The 12,316-nt window shown below is 42.8% G+C and overlaps 1 long non-coding RNA gene across 1 annotated transcript; it reads left to right on the forward strand.

The window, feature by feature from the left end:
• Nucleotides 1-1,995: 1,995 nt before the first annotated feature.
• LOC123726145 (uncharacterized) lies at nt 1,996-2,764 on the forward strand. Its single transcript, XR_006758465.1, has 3 exons — nt 1,996-2,261; nt 2,410-2,552; nt 2,665-2,764. It is a non-coding gene; the product is annotated as an uncharacterized lncRNA (long non-coding RNA).
• Nucleotides 2,765-12,316: the final 9,552 nt, after the last annotated feature.

Genomic DNA, 12,316 nt, shown 5'->3' on the forward strand with positions numbered 1-12,316 from the left:
TCAGCAAACCACATGATGACATACACGCTGTCTGCCATCTGCCCGGTACCACCAGGATTAATCCGTGAAGAGCACACTTCTCCAGCGTGCCAGTGGCCATCGATGGTGAGCATTTGCCCACTGAAGTTGGTACGATGCCGAACTGCAAGCAGGTCAAGACCCTGGTGAGGACGACGAGCAAGCATATGAGTATCCCTGAGACGGTTCGACAGTTTGGGAAGAAATTCTTCAATTGTGCAAACCCGCTGTCCGGGTGGCTGGTCTTAAGACGATCTCGCAGATGAAGATGCCAAAAGTGAAGGTCCTGGGCTGGCGTGGTTACATGTGGTCTGCGGTTGTGAGGCCGGTTGGATGTCCTGCCAAATTCTCTAAAACGATGTTGGCTTATGGTAGAGAAATTAACATTAAATACTCTTGCAACAGTTCTGGTGACATTCTTGCATGCAAATTGCACGTTCCCTCAACTCTGGCATTGTGTTGTGTGACAACTTCACATTTTAGTGGCCTTTTATTGTCCCTGAAATAAGCTTTTTCTGCGTATGGAGAATGTCTAGGATCTTTTATTTCAGCTCATATTTTGGTTCAGTGTAGAAGCTCCTGGACACTGACATTTATAAGAACTGTTTCCCCTGAACCGAGAACGAATAAAGTATCTCCAAATGCAGGTTAGTTGAAAAATCTTTTGCTATTTTTATAGGTACACCTGTAATGTCCATTTTATATAACCAAAGGTATTTGGCTATATCACATTACCTGGCTTACAAACTAGCAACTGTAATGTGATCGCTGTAGGACCAAAACAGAGGAGAGGTTTAGCTTCGCGGATATCCCAATACTGTAGTTTAATTCTAACTTGACCTTTTAAAGGAAGCCACGTACATGATTTTATGAAAGCAATGCATTGAGGTTTTTTGTAATTTAATAAAAATTACCTCAGATTTCATGTGTTTGTTATCTGGTTACATTTGACTGTTGCTTATTTTTCTTATATTTTGCCTATTGTATAGTTAATGGTATTCCAATGGACACATGCTTCACTGGGACATTAGAATCACAGTCCTTTTCCAGCCTGGTAGTTAATTTCTCTCACCTGGTGAACCAGGTCTAAACCAGTCCCTGATTTTAAATAGGTGTTTCAGCCCTCCAGGACCAGAGTTTCCAAACTATGCAGTAGAGCAATTCCTGTTGGAGAGGTCCAGTGGTTTTGACCCCCAGGGGCCTGTCATGCCAAGCCAGAGAGGAGGGGGAGTAGAGAGGATGAAAGTGAGAAAGAAATGATAAAAGTGAGAGAGGGAGGGAGAGGTGGGAAGAGAGTGGAAGACCGAGAAACAGAAAGACAGCACTGCAAATGTACTTGGACTAGAGTATTTCAACAACTCTTTTCCAACTTGTTAGGCAATCATGCCTACAGGGGAAGAATGGCCAGCCACACAGGAGGGTGATTTTTACTAAGGAGGAGAAGGAGGCCGTGCTGACCGAGATGCATGCTGGCCATTTCGGAGTGAAGCACATGATTGCCAAAATCAACCTACTCTTCTTCTGACGGGGAATTGTCAAGGAGGTGAACAGCTGGGCAAGTGAAATAACCTTTTGTTTATCAATCACATTCTATTATATCTGAAATTATTATGATTTCAATTAATATATCAGAGAGCACACAATGTTTCAATTTGTCACTTTTTGCTTAAAGGTAAGTACCCTGTCTAGCCTGCCAGAAGTTTGAGAGGGTGACTGTGGCGCCGGAGTTGAAGTCCATCAAAGTTGTGACACTAACCATGATCGCTTAGTGTCCCAATTCAAATTTTGCCCTGATAAGTTGTTTTGTAATGGTTGCTTTATTCTACCACAGCAGAGTTCAATATTATAGTGTGTGTGTGTGTGTGTGTGTCGTCAGTCAGTATCCTTACAAATATGAAAACCTGCATACTGTATGACACAGATACGGGTAAGAATAAAGTAATCTTCTCTCTAACACTTTAAATGTTAAGGGTGGACCTCATTGGACCACTTTAAATGTTAGGGGTGGACTTCATTGGATCACTTTAAATGTTAGGGGTGGACTTCATTGGATCACTTTAAATGTTAGGGGTGGACTTCATTTAACCACTTTTAACATTAGGGTGCTTGGAACCAATAATAGATTTTCATTTTGTATGATTACTTTCAAGGACGAGACTGGCGAGGCCACCTCGAGGCGATGATGGACATCTTCAACACCCATGGTTATCTTGAGTGACCGAGTTCATGAGCACTGGAACAAGGTACGGATGTTATAAGTTATATTCTGTCACCAATGGTTTTTAAAATTTATTTTTTACAATTTGTTTTTGTTTTTCCATGGTACATAATCAGACATATTTCAGTGTCTTACATTGTCAATAGATATCACTTTCCTACACCCTTCTCCAGGTTTGGTGAATAGACCAACCAGACCATCAAGACTGCCATGAGCAAGTCCCTTGATTGGTACCAAGAAGGTAAATCTCTTTGCACACAACAACAGCATCCAGGCCTCTACTGAGTACGGATGGGAGCCGCAGCTGTTGACTGAGGTGAACAATGCAATTGTATATACAATTATTGCATTTACTGTAGTCTTTCAAATGTGTGATTGACTTAGTGTTGTTGTTTGTCTATTGCTATTTTTGTATAACGTGCTTTCAGATCACTGAACCCCCACCTGATGTGGTGGAAGTTGTGGAACCAGATCAGAACGCCTTCAAGGACCACCTTCAGGCATGGACTGAGAAGGATGCGGAGGTTTTTGACTAGGTAAAAATGATTTGGTTGACATATGAGAATGCAAGAAATGGTAGTCCTCTTCAATTTACCTCTCCAAATGACTGTAGGACCATCGACTGTCCAAGCCCCCAGGAGGTATCCCATCCACCAGAACCAGTGAGTTCAGATCAGTCTGATTTTATGAGTTGGAGGGGGACCAGCTTGAGGTAGGCTATACCTTCTAAAAGTGTTGAAAAGTACATATCTCCCATTTATAACACTGCATGCTTGTGGGTTTTTTTCTACCACAAGCATGCAGTGTTGTGTGTGTGTGTATATATATATATATATATATATATATTATGTATGTATTGTAGGTCCTTGTATACAACAATGAATATTCCATCACATTTTCTCACAGTAAAGTGTAACCTGTGTGTTTGCTTGTTTACGTCTTCTACCCTGTTCCCTTTTAACTCTGCTCCTGTTCTCCCGGACCTAGGGATTCTGCCAAACACTCAGATGTAGATCCACCTGATGTCCTCCATTACCAACTACCCTCCAACTTTTCATTACATCATCTACAGCTACTGTTATTGTCATGTTGTTATTATCTGCTAAGAAAATGTTCTTGTTTTATCATACTGGCACATAATATGTGAGATACACAGATTGAGAGCCGCAGTGCCTGGACTTTGCAGTCTCCCTCTTCAAGTCCCCTTCCGAGACTGGCTGCCTGTTGAGAACAAGTGACAGGCAGAACCTCCCACCCACACAGCAACCAACTCCTCAAAATTCTACACACCAGAATTCAGTATTTTAGTCTGATTGCCATGTGAGTGTACAAAAACATTTGAAAATAATGACACATCTGTACCAAAAAAGATCAAAGTTTATGTATTACAATCTTAAATATTGCCAGGTTGGTTTTCACAGCTTTTTCACAAGGTGTTCATTATTGTCAGTTGTATCCTTTGATGGTATTTATTTGTTTCACATGATTCATTGTTGTGTCTTACGACCTACAATATATACATATACATTCCACCACAAGGGTGTACTAAAGGAGCTATGATAATGGCTTTTATCATAAGAGGACTACTGAAATGCTATTATTTCAGTGTAGATAAGGGAAGGGCAGGTTAAAATAAAAACATGACAGCCAGACAAGCCAGTGTATGAATCAAACGGATTTGCATATTAATGGTGTGTAAATTAGCTGACTTCGTGATCTGTAAGGTAAGTAACTTTAATGTGTCAAGCAGATTCCAGTGTTTAAGACGTGGATTTCATGTTGTAATGTTAACAAGGTACCCAGAAGTAGTTTGAAGTAATATTTTCATTTTGATAACTAAACAAAGCTTGTTAAAACAGCGACATTTTCGTGGAAATCAGCCTTGTTTGCATAGAGATGATGAAAAGAATGTTGTTTAGGCTGTAATGATATCCAAAATTCTTATCCATTAGGTCATCACATCATTGATATAGCAACCGACGCTAATAGTTTATCCAATCCAATTGTGATGCAGAGGGGGGCACTTTTGGCCGGAGAACATTATTTGGCATGACAGGCCCCCAGGTTTATCTTCCCTCTGAGGCCATACTACAGCTCACAGCACAGAGCTGGGAATACAGCATTGGCAACCTGCTAGATCAGTAAAGGCATCCGTCTCCATTATAATCAGCAAGGAAAAGTGTTTGTTTAGACACACCTACCACTTACCTAGTAAATTCAGCAAAAAAATAAACATTCTCTCACTGTCAACTGTGTTTTATTTTCAACAAACTTAATATGTAAATAAATATGTGTATGAACAACAAGATTCAACAACTGAGACACAAACTGAACAAGTTCCACAGACATATGACTAACAGAAATGGAATAATGTGTCCCTGAAAAAAGGGGGGGGTCAAAATCAAAGTAACAGTATCTTGTGTGGCCACCAGCTGCATTAAGTACTGCAGTGCATCTCCTCCTCATGGACTGCACCAGATTTGCCAGTTCTTGCTGTGAGATGTTACCCCACTCTTCCACTAAGGCACCAGCAAGTTCCCGGAGATTTCTGGGGGAATGGCCCTGGCCTTCACCCTCTGATCCAACAGGTCCCAGACGTGCTCAATGGGATTGAGATCCGGGCTCTTCGCTGGCCATGGCAGAACACTGACATTCCTGTCTTGCAGGAAATCACGCACAGAACGAGCAGTATGGCTGGTGGCATTGTCATGCTGGAGGGTCATGTCAGGATGAGCCTGCAGGAAGGTTACCATATGAGCGAGGAGGAAGTCTTCCCTGTAACGCACAGCGTTGAGATTGCCTGCAATGACAACAAGCTCAGTCCGATGATGCTGTGACACATTGTCCCAGACCATAACGGACCCTCCACCTCCAAATCGATCCCGCTCCAGAGTACAGGCCTCGGTATAACGCTCATTCCTTCGACAATAAACGCAAATCCGTTTATCACCCCTGGTGAGACAAAACCGTGAATTGTCAGTGAAGAGCACTTTTTGCCAGTCATGTCTGGTCCAGCGACGGTAGGTTTGTGCCCATAGGCGATGTTGTTGCCGGTGATGTCTGGTGAGGACCTGCCTTACAACAGGCCTACAAGCCCTCAGTCCAGCCTCTCTCAGCCTATTGTGGACAGTCTGAGCACTGATGGAGGGATTGTGCTTTCCTGGTGTAACTCGGGCAGTTGTTGTTGCCATCCTGTACCTGTCCGTCAGGTGTGATGTTCGGATGTAACGATCCGTGCAGGTGTTGTTACACGTGGTCTGCCACTGCGAGGACGATCAGCTGTCCGTCCTGTCTCCCTGTAGCGCTGTCTTAGGCGTCTCATAGTACGGACATTGCAATTTATTGACCTGGCCACATCTGCAGTCCTCATGCCTCCTTGCAGCATGCCTAAGGCACGTTAACGCAGATCAGCAGGGTCTCTGGGCATCTTTCTTTTGGTGTTTTTCTGAGTCAGTAGAAAGGCCTCTAGTGTCCTAAGTTGTCATAACTGTGACCTTAATTGCCTACCGTCTGTGAGCTGTTAGTGTCATAACGACCGTTCCACAGGTGCATGTTCATTAACTGTTTATGGTTCATTGAACAAGCATGGGAAACAGTGTTTAAACCCTTTACAATGAAGATCTGTGAAGTTATTTGGATTTTTACAAATTATCTTTCAAAGACAGGGTCCTGAAAAAGGGACGTTTCTTTTTTTCTGAGTTTATTATTACACCTCATGATTGACAGGTTCTTAACAGAGCTGTTAGAAAACCTAGTCTGCGCAATTTGTTCATTTCAAGAGTGTTTTTGTAACGTTAAACTGCTTGTCTACTGCTGATTGTTTCCTGGAGAGAGAGGGTGCAACCTTCGGTGTGTCTTTGAACTGTCTTCGTTAGGGCTGTTTTTGATGTAGCTGCTGTCAGAGTGCCGGTGGATGGATGCTGGGTGTATATTAGCATTAATTACGACAACTCTAACCTGGAGACTCCTCTCCCTCTCTCTGGCTGTCTGTCGGTTCCTTCTGTGGACTCCCTCCTGCTCCCAGGTCTCAACGGTTAAGTGGTTTACAGAGCGGGGGGATGCCTGTCACATCCGGAGCTATGATCTTATAAGAACCCCTCCTTCCTCCCCGGTGTTGCTGGATCAGATCTGCATAATGGGGGTGAAGTGAACGAGCTCAGTTAGTGACATACCTGTTTAACCTCAATTATCTGCCAAACAGCCAGGGATCAGGTCACTGAACTTTGAGCTCTCTGAAAGGGAGCATGTCTGCTAGCGCTTACTAAACAGTCAAACTAAAGCAGGTCTCTACTCGACAGTAACACACTGTACATGCTTATGAGAAGACGGGCTCTGCACATCCCTTATTTATGGAGCGCTGTGTCAAGATGCAACCACAGCTGTCCAGGGCTTCTGTAATGGGTCTTGTGCTGCTGCTAAAGGGCTTCTACAGTCTTAGTGGTGAGTGTTTAAAGAGAGACTCGAGATCCCTTCTATAGACACTTACTAGATACAAAGTGATTGCCTTGACTGTGAGTGAATGGCAGACACTCTGTGCTTCTCCATCTCCTGTAGGGTTTAACAGCTTAATCTTAAGCAATGAATGAGTGCTGCTGCTTCTTGATTAAGCTTTGCGTGTTACATTTGAATAATAAAACTTGAGCTGATAAAGAATAATACTTAGAATTGTCTATTGTTAAAAGATCCACTGCAACTTCATGTGAATTGATTTTTTTCACTCATCTAAATGTATTATTTCAAAATCATAATTCTAAGTCTACCAGTCAGTAACTGTAGTTTATGCGAAGTTGTCAGAAAATGCTAACATACGGGTTTCAGGAATACAGTATTTTATACCTAACTTTGGGTTTCCCTTAAACAACTAAAGTGGGAACTCCGGGCAAGCGTGTTTCTACGACTGCTACTTTATGTTGGTAGCTGTCAGATGCATCACCTTCAAAAAATTCTGACTGGCCTACTATTTCAGGGATTCACCAGAGGGCAGTCTTGCCATGCGATAGACGGGGGATCCCAGGCAGGACTCCTCATCAGTGTTGGGGAGCTACTTTGATAATATAGCTACCGATTACTTCAAACTGGAGAAGTTAAGTGTATAGCTTAAGAAAAATATGGTTTACTTAAAGTTACTTTAAAAAGGTAGTGCACTACATCCAAACTACTTCGTAAAACAAATGCATATCTAAAGCTGAAATGTTATAGACATCAAATTAGGCATGTCTTATGCATAGTAGGAAAATAAGAAAGTTATTGCATACCTCACCCATATTTTATATTTTTACCCCAAGAAAGTAGTGTGTAGTTACAGTGGGTATAGAAGGTCCCCACCCCCTTTCAAAATGTTGCTTTTACAGCCTGAAATAAAAACATAAAACTAGACTTTTTCCAGCTTTATTTACACATAGTAACCCACAAAATTCTGGCTTCCGTCTGCGATCAATTGTAGTGACTTTGATTAGTTCAGAATAAAAGCAGTTGTTCACAGAGGACTCCACTGCTTAGTAGTGCAATTCAAAGCAAAGAATCCACTATGGGCGGAAAGGTACTTTCAAAAGATCTACGAGATAGTTGTGGAAAGGCACAAGTCAGGGGATGGATATAAAAAGATTTCAAAGGCTTTGTCCCTCGGAGCACAGTTAAGACCATTATTAAGAAGTGGAAGGCATATGGCACCACCCAGACCCTGCATAGATCAGGCTGTCCCTCCGAACTGGATTACCGGGCAAGGAGGAGCGCTCCACAAATCTGGCTTCTATGGGAGGGTGGCAAGAAAAAAAACACTCCTCCAAAAAAAGCCACATCAAGTCTCATTTGAGCTTCGCCAAAAACATATTGTAGATTCCGAGGCCAAGTGGCAAAAGGTGCTGTGGTCAGATGAGACCAAAATGTAACTTCATATGTCTAGCAAAAACCCAATTATCTTTCCACCCAAAGAACTTCATGCCTACAGTACAGCACGGCGGTGGCAGCATCTTGTTGTGGGGGTGTTTCTCTTCAGCAGGGACTGGAGCACTTGTCAGGATAGAAGGGAAAATGGACAGTGCAAAATACAGACAGATTCTTGAGAACCTGCAGCACTCTGGCAGGAAGTTGAAAATGGGAAGATGGTTCACGTTTCAACATAACAATGACCCAAAGCACACCGCCAAAGCAACCATACAGTTGCTGAAGGACAAGAAGGTGAATGTCTTTGAGTGGCCTAGTAAGAGCCCCAACCTAAATCCCATCGAGAATCTGTGGAATGAGCGGTCACCATGGAATTTGCCTGAGCTTGAACAATTCTGCAAGGAAGAATGGGGCAAATATTGCAAAGTTAGTAGAATCGCATTCAAATAGACTCATGGCTGTAATTCAAGCAAAAGGTGGTTTCACCAAGTATTGACTCAGAGGGGTGTTCACTTATCCAAATAGAGTATTTTACTGTTTTAATTGTAATTCATTTTAGAGTTTTTTTGGGGGTTTTTTCTCATTCTGATATTGTGGGTTACTGTCTGTAAATAAAGCCAGGAAAAGTCAAATTTTATGTGTTTTCATTTCAGGCTGTAAGGCAACAAAAGGGGGTGGTGACTTTCTTACCCACTGTAACTACACCGCTACATGGCAAAAAGTAATGAACTATTGAAAACACTATCAAGATTAGAATTTTATTTAAACTACCACCAAGCTACTGCAAAATGTAATTAAATTACTAGTTGAACTAAACAGCAAAAAAAAGAAACGTCCCTTTTTCAGGACCTTGTCTTTCAAAGATAATTCTTAAAAATCCAAATAACTTCACAGATCTTCATTGTAAAGGGTTTAAACACTGTTTACCATGCTTGTTCAATGAACCATAAACAATTAAAGAACACGCACCTGTGGAACGGTCGTTATGACACTAACAGCAATTAAGGTCACAGTTATGAAAACCTAGGACACTAAAGAGGCCTTTCTACTAACTCTGAAAAACACCAATGAAAGATGCCCAGGGTCCCTGCTCATCTGCGTTAACGTGCCTTAGGCATGCTGCAAAGTGGCATGAGGACTGCAGATGTGGCCAGGGCAATAAATTGCAATGTCCCTACTGTGAGACGCCTAAGACGGCACTACAGGGAGACAGGACGGACAGCTGACTGCTGACGAGGCTGGACTGACGGCTTGTCCAGCGACGGTGGGCACAAACCCACCGTCGCTGGATCAGACAGGACTGGCAAGAAGTGCTCTTTACTGACGAGTCACGGTTTTGTCTCACCAGGGGTGATGGTCGGATTCGCATTTATCGTCGAAGGAATGAGCGTTATACCGAGGCCTGTACTCTGGAGCGGGATCGAGGTGGAGGGTCCATTATGGTCTGGGGCGGTGTGTCACAGCATCATCGGACTGAGCTTGTTGTCATTGCAGGCAATCCCAATGCTGTGCGTTGCAGGGAAGACATCCTCCTCCCTCATGTGGTACCCTTGCTGCAGGCTCATCCTGACATGACCCTCCAGCATGACAATGCCACCAGCCATACTGCTCGTTCTGTGCATGATTTCCTGCAAGACAAGAATGTCAGTGTTCTGCCATGGCCAGCGAAGAGCCCAGATCTCAATCCCATTGAGCATGTCTTGGACCTGTTGGATCGGAGGGTGAGGGCTAGGGCCATTCCCCTCAGAAATGTCCGGGAACTTGCAGGTGCCTTGGTGGAGAGTGGGCTAACATCTCACAGCAAGAACTGGTGAATCTGGTGCAGTCCATGAGGAGTAGATGCACTGCAGTACTTAATGCAGCTGGTGGCCACACCAGATACTGACTGTTACTTTTGATTTTGACCCCCCCTTTTTTCAGGGACACATTATTCCATTTCTGTTAGTCACATGTCTGTGGAACGTGTTCAGTTTATGTCTCAGTTGTTGAATCTTATGTTCATACACATATTTACACATGTTAAGTTTGCTGAAAAATAAACGCAGTTGACAGTGAGAGGATGTTTCTTTTTTTGCTGAGTTTACGTGTTGTTTACTACTCCCCAACACTGATTGTCATCCACCATAGCCCCTCAGAGAGGCAGAGGTTCTGTCCCAAACGGCACCCTACATATACTGAACAAAAATATAATAAAACATGTAAAGTGTTGATCACATTTTCAATGAGCTGAAATAAAAGGGGCTGAGGAATATTTATTTCTGTAATAAAGCCCTTTGTGGGGAAAAACTCATTCTGATTGGTCAGTCTCTTTCTCAGAGAGTCAGTCTCTCTGACTCCCAAGTGGGTGGGCATATGTCCTCCCAGGCCCACCCATGGCTGCCCCCCTGCCCTGTCATGTGAAATCCATAGATTAGAGTCTAATGAATTTATTTCAATTGACTGATTTCCTTCTATGAACTGTAACTCAGTAAAATCTTTGAAATTGTTGTTTGTTGCGTTTATATTTTTGTTCAGTGTAGTACACTATTTTTGACCAGGGAATACAGTGCCATTTGGGACGCTAACAGTATATAAGCTGATCTGGAGTCAGAGAGATTCTCAAACAGCTGCCTCAGACTTCAGTGCCTGATGTACCTCTAGATGCTAATGAGTGGATACAACAATGTTCTTTCAGAATAAAATGTCCCAAGCTGTGAGTGCTGCGCCATGTAGCCAAAGACATCAATTACTCTGCAGTCTGGCTTTTACAAAGTACTGTACTGACCTCCAAAATATGTCAGCTCAGATGGTTTATCCCTAAGAGGCTTGACATCTCTTTTTAAAACCTGGGGCATTAGTGAGGGGTCATGTTAGTAGTTTGCCCTGGGGTCAACCATCTCATAAAATAAATGATACAGATCATAGTTTCACTTACTGGTGTCTCATAATAAATATACAGTACATCCTTTTATAGCAAAGTCTGAGATGCCGGCATATATTATTGTAGGGCGAATAGGACAAGTAAAGCATTCCGTGGAGGGATTATTTCGCTCCATCTAAATTTGGATCTGAAATCTGAGTGCAATCTTTACTCTGTTGTGTGCTGTAGATGCCTATTCTAGTGGATGCTGTTGTAAGGCGCTGTACCTGCTTATTGTTGCTGTAACAGACGCCTCAGGCAAAGCGGAGGTGAAATCACAGAGGGGTTTTGTTTTCACAGAGCGCTGCTGGTTTGTTTCTCTTCAATAAGCAAAAGAGGATTTCGACAACTACCATCTCAGATTGTTCTGAAATCGATTCTGTTGTTAGAAACAGATAGGATTAGCATTCCTGCAACATTATTTTCTTGAAATATAATTCAATGTAACTTTTTTTATTCACTTTTTTCACCTAATAGCAGGAACAACACTATCTAAATCAAACTTTATTTGTCACATGCGCCGAATACAACAAGTGTAGACCTTACCGTGAGATGCTTACTTACAGTACAAGCTCTTAACCAGTTCAAGAAGCGTTAAGAAAATATTTATCAAATAAACTAAAGTAAAAAATAATAGAAAGTAACACAATAAAATAACAATAACGAGGCTCTATACAGGGAGTACCGGTACCGAGTCAGTGTGCAGGGGTACAGGATAGTCCAGGTAATTTGTACATGAAGGTAGGAGTGAAGTGACTATGCATAGATGATAAACAGCGAGTAGCAGCAGTGTACAAAAGAAATGGAGGGGGTCAATGTAAATAGTCCGGTGGCCATTTGATTAATTGTTCAGCAGTCTTAATTGTTCAGCAGGCTTGGGGGTAGAAGCTGTTAAGGAGCCTTTTGGTCCTAGACTTGGCGCTCCGGTAGGTTTTGTCGTGCCCTCTTCATGACTGTCTTGGTTTGTTTGCACCATGATAGTTCGTTGGTGATATGGACATCAAGGAACTTGAAACTCTCGACCCGCTCCACTATAGCCCCATCGATGTTAATGGGGGCCTGGTCGGTCCGGCCTTTGCCTGTAGTCCACGATCAGCTCCTTTTTCTTGCTCACATTGAGGGAGAGGTTGCTGTCATGGCACCACACTACCAGTTCTCTGACCTCCTCCCTATAGGCTGTCTCATTGTTGTCGGTGATCAGGCCTACCACTGTTGTGGGGTGGCCCGTCAGGAATTCCAGGATCCAGTTGCAGAGGGAGCTGTTTAGTCCCAGGGTCCTTAGATTAGCGATGAGCTTC

This window comes from Salmo salar, chromosome ssa13, assembly GCF_905237065.1.
Source record: "Salmo salar chromosome ssa13, Ssal_v3.1, whole genome shotgun sequence".
Classification (NCBI taxonomy): Eukaryota; Metazoa; Chordata; class Actinopteri; order Salmoniformes; family Salmonidae; genus Salmo; species Salmo salar.